This window comes from Asparagus officinalis, chromosome 4 (assembly GCF_001876935.1).
Source record: "Asparagus officinalis chromosome 4, Aspof.V1, whole genome shotgun sequence".
Classification (NCBI taxonomy): domain Eukaryota; kingdom Viridiplantae; phylum Streptophyta; class Magnoliopsida; order Asparagales; family Asparagaceae; genus Asparagus; species Asparagus officinalis.
This window is the reverse complement of record NC_033797.1, coordinates 26461364-26466469: the sequence shown is the minus strand read 5'-3', so window position 1 is coordinate 26466469 and position 5106 is coordinate 26461364.

Sequence of the window (5106 nt, the reverse complement as noted above, 5' to 3'; positions counted from 1 at the left end):
TTCTAAAAAATGTAAAACATTGGAAAATGATTGTAGACATGATAATACACATGTTACAAAAACTGGTTTTCAAAAATCACCTCCCAAATGTGAAAACACTTCATTTTTCAAATATGTTCAAAAACATGAAAACTAAACATACATGCTTTTTACATTTGACTTAACAAACTTTTGAAACTTTGTGAAATGTTTTTATAGACTTGATAAACTATGTATAAAGTAATGTTGAAGTCTATAAACTAATAAAATAATATTTTATCAAAAACACTTATATTTTGATAAAATCAACAAATACGTGTGTGTGAATAATATGAGCTTAAAGCATTAACACACAGGTATAAATCTATACTATAAACACTATAAACTATATACCCAAGCTTGATGAAGGTCTTCAATGAGCTCGACTTAGTAAACATGCGGATGAAGCTTAAACTTGGATCTTCAACTTGAATTGCATAGGCTTCATACCACAATTCCGCTAACCTCCATTGGATATGATCGTTAAAGCTCAATTCCGTCCATCCTCTAACTTATTGTTTGTCTACAATAAATAGGAAAATACAAACACTAGACAAACATCATTAGTTGTAAATTGTTTGTTAATCATTATCAAAACAAAAGGACCTAACATCTTCCTCCTTTTTCTCTTAGATGCTGACATCCCCCTCCGCCGCCACCAACCTTGCGTGCACTCTCTGGCCATATTGTTCGCTCCTTGTCTCCCCCTAAGTTTCCTCGATCTCTCTTTTTTCCCCCAAAACTAAAAAAAGACCTAATTTAAATCATGTGAAGTCTAATTTAACAGTTTTAAGTCTAATTTTATATTAAGTCTAATGTAATTTTATGTTAAGTCCAATCTAATTCTTGTTAAGTCTAATTTAAATTATGCTTTCAACTTGTTTTTAAGTCTAATTTTATGTTAAGTCCAAAGTCCAATTTGATTCATGTTAAGTCCAATTTAATTTCATGAACTGAAATTAAACTTAACATGAACTGAAAATTAGACTTAACATGAACTAAAATTAAAATTAACATGAATTAAAATTGGACTTAACATGAAATTAGACTTAAAACAAGTTGAACTAGACTTAACACGAACTAGAATTAGACTTAACATGAACTAGAATTAGACTTAATATGAAATTAGACTTGATATGAACTAAAATTAGACTTGATATGAACTAAAATTAGACTTAATATAAATTAAATTGGACTTAACATGAAATAAAACTTATGGTAAGTTGAATAGACTTAATATGAACTGAAATTAGACTTAACATAAATTAAAATTGGACTTAACCCGAACTTAAATTAGACTTAACATGAACTGAAATTAGACTTAACATAAATTGAAATTGGACTTAACATGAACTGAAATTAGACTTAACATGAACTAAAATTAGATTTAACATGAACTAAAATTAGACTTAACATGAAATTAGATTTAAAATAATTTGTATTAGACTTAACAGGAAATAAATTACTCTTAACATAAACTAAAATTAGACTTAACATGAATTGAAATTAGACTTAACATGAACTAAAATTAGACTTAATAGGAACTAAAATTAGACTTAACATGAATCAAGTTAGATTTAAAATAAAATTAGACTTAAAATAAATTAAACTAGACTTAATAGGAAATAAATTAGACTTAACATGAACTATTGTTTGACTTAACATGATTTAAATTAGACTTAAAATGATTTAAACTGGACTTAACATGAACTAAACTGGACTTAATACGAAGCAAACTAGACTTGACGGATCCTTTGACTAGAATTCTGATGAATTTGAGGGGGTTTTTTAGTTTTAGGGAGAAAAGAAAGAGAGAGCGGTGAAAATTAGTGGGAGAAAAAGAGCAAACAACATGGCTGGAATGGTCGGAGTCATGCATGTTAAGTCTATTTCAACTTATTTTAAGTCTAATTTCATATCAGGTCTAATTTGATTCATGTTAAGTCCAATTTGATTCATGTTAAGTCTAATTTAATTCATTTTAATTCTAATTTCAATCATGTTAAATTCATTTTAAGTCTAATTTAAATCATGTTAAGTCTAATTTAACTTGTTTTAAGTCGGGAAACAAGTTGAATTAGAGTTAACATGATTCAAATAAGACTTAAAATGATTTACATTAGACTTAAAATGATTAAACTAAACTTAACACGAACCAAGCTGGACTAGATTTAGAAAGAGAGATTAGTAAAACTTAGTGGGAGAAAAGAAGCAAACAATATGGCCGAAGTGTGCACGCAAGGTCGGCTGCGGCGAAGGGGGATGTCCGCATCTGACAGAAAAAAGGAGGAAGAGAGAGAGGAGGAAGTAAATGGCTTAGGAGAGAGGAGGAAGGAGGACTAGATTTAGATCTGGAGAGAATGAAGAGAGAGGAGGAAGAGGGCATTTTAGGTTTTTATATTTATTTCTCTCTCTTTGTACTTATTTGGTGTTATGGTGATTTCAGTCGCCAAAATGTAGCCATTTTCTAGCAACGTACAGATGCCCCCCCTACATGCATCACTCAAATCGAATTGAGAGTTAGGACCACCAAGATCTTGACTTAGCCAACTCACGAGTCGACACCTCCTTAGGTCGACTCGAAGGGCTGTATTTATCGGTCCTCTTGTCGAAGACGGCTCGCTACGAGCCCACTCGACCAGTTATTCAACACCTCCTGGGGTCAACTCGAAAGGCGCTTGTTGATGACTATGACCAAACAATAAATTGGATCAGGGCTGGGATCGTTTCTGATCCAGAATTGGATCGGTCCCCCTGGGTCCTCACTGGAACGGGGTAAGGGAGAGTGATGGAGGGGTCACTCCCTTCTTCGACTTTATGACAGGTTCTCGAATGGGGGCTTGATGTCTTAGCTGCAAAGACAAGAAGAACCAGTGAGAGGACGGGGATCGGTTCCCCCGTGGTTCCTCCGACGGTCAAGTTAGTGAAACTCGAGTGGGGAAGGGGAAGGTCATGAACTAATGTGGTTCTTGAAGTGATAATGTGCATGTCCAGAGGATCTGTGTGAGCTCCCCTGTCTAGACGAAGAATTGTGAGTTCTTTTTCTTTTTAGAGAGAGAGAGGGGAAGCCTTAGCTTGAGCTTTTTTCTTAGGGGGTCCTCCCCCTCTTCCTAGAGGTTCGAACTCCTGTATTTATCTTCGACGTAGGGATCAGTAGTCACCACTAGCTCTGCATAGGGAGACGGTGATGAAGTGTGGGCTAAGAGCCGAGTCATCCCTCGCTTTACAGGTGTCGGCTGGCGACTGGAGGAAAATTTACTTCGGCACGGGAGAGGGTGTCTCCGTATTTTTCGGGAAGTGATTGAGAGCATGGCAGAAGGCACGCTGGGTATGTTGAGTCATCCCTCGATTTACAGGTGTCAGCTGACGACTGGAGGGGAAGTCACTTCGGCACGGGAAATGGTGTCTCTATATTTTTCGGGAAGTGATTAAGAGTATGGCAGAAGACACACTGGCATACTGAGTCATCACTCGCTTTACAGGTGTCGGCTGGCAACTGGAGGGGAAGTCACTTCGGCAAGGGGGAGGATTTCTTCGCATTTTTTGGGAAGTGATTGAGGGCGTGGCAGAAGGCACGTAGGCAGCTGACAAGTCTTGGAGACTATCAAGCCAAAATCTGGATAAGGATTGTCCGAGGTGGACTGAAATGCTGACATATGCTCTGGGGGGAGGCTTGAGGCAATAGTCGAGTCCTCAAGTTAGCTGACAGCAAGGAATGTCCTTCAAGTCATCTCCGTGAGTTGCCAAGTGAATGGTCGAGTGTCCTAAGGGGGGTCATCCTCAACAATAGGGTCGACTGATCCCGCCTTTCATGTCGGCATGAAAGAATATCGACTGGATATGTCGGCGGGGTCGAGGCCTCTGTGGCTTGGGCCACTTAAGTGGGTTGAGGTCATTTTGCCAGGACTCTTATTGTATTATTTTGCAAATACATGTATCTTGGGTGAGTAAACACCATAACAGCGTTACTTCTCAACATCCCTCGCTACAAGCCAAAAGGCAACTTCAACCTCGAACCCCTCCCCCCCCCGCTGACAGCACGCCGGTGTCACATTAAATGCTTGGTAGGTACAATCATTTCTCCATCCCTGATAAATCATGCAGCCGATCCACGACCGACACCTGTAAAGTAGATGCTGCCTCAGCCGCCAACTCAAGCTCGCCCAAAAAGACTAGATTATCCCTCTTGCTTGGTTATAAATAGGAAAACTAATCCAAGTACAAGGGTAAGCAAATTATCAGTATTTTTCTCTATTTCGCTGCATTTTTTTTATATTCTCATTCAATCACCCAGCTGACTTGATCGTCAGAGGAACAAGGGGGGAACCAGTTCTCGTCCTCTTACGAGTTGTTACACGTGCAAGGACGAACAACCTAACTCCAAATCGGATATTCGAAAAAGTGAGCGGCCCCCATATCAACCTAATCCCTATCTACCTTCTCTTTTAATTGTGTGATTTAAACCACCAACAATTGGCATGAGAATTACATGAAAAAAGGGCTGAATCATATAGATCTGTAATTTAGGGGCTGCAACACATAGAGAAAAATTAGAGGGGTTAGGTCACATGAGGTTATTACTTTTGGGGCATTGACACAATTTTCCCTTACTATTTTAGCAAAATAAACAATCAAACTGTCTTTTGCATGTTGCCATTTAGACCATGGCTACTTGGTTTGCCGCAAAAAAATGTAAGAACTGTTACAACATTATTGCTGGAAATCAACTTTCAATTTAATGTTTGGATATCTACAATTATTTTGTAGGAAATGTATTTATAAATGCATGTTTAGTGTTTGGTTGGAAAACAATTAGGCAAAAAAATTTTATAATGTTAGAAATTGTAGATGTTTTCCTATTTGGATTTATTTTTTAATTAGGTGGAATTACTTTTATTTTTTAATTCTATTTTTTAAAGCTGAAATGTAGGAAATGTATTTATAAATGCATGTTTAGTGTTTGGTTGGAAAACAATTAGGCAAAAAAATTTTATAATGTTAGAAATTGTAGATGTTTTCCTATTTGGATTTATTTTTTAATTAGGTGGAATTACTTTTATTTTTTAATTCTATTTTTTAAAGCTGAAA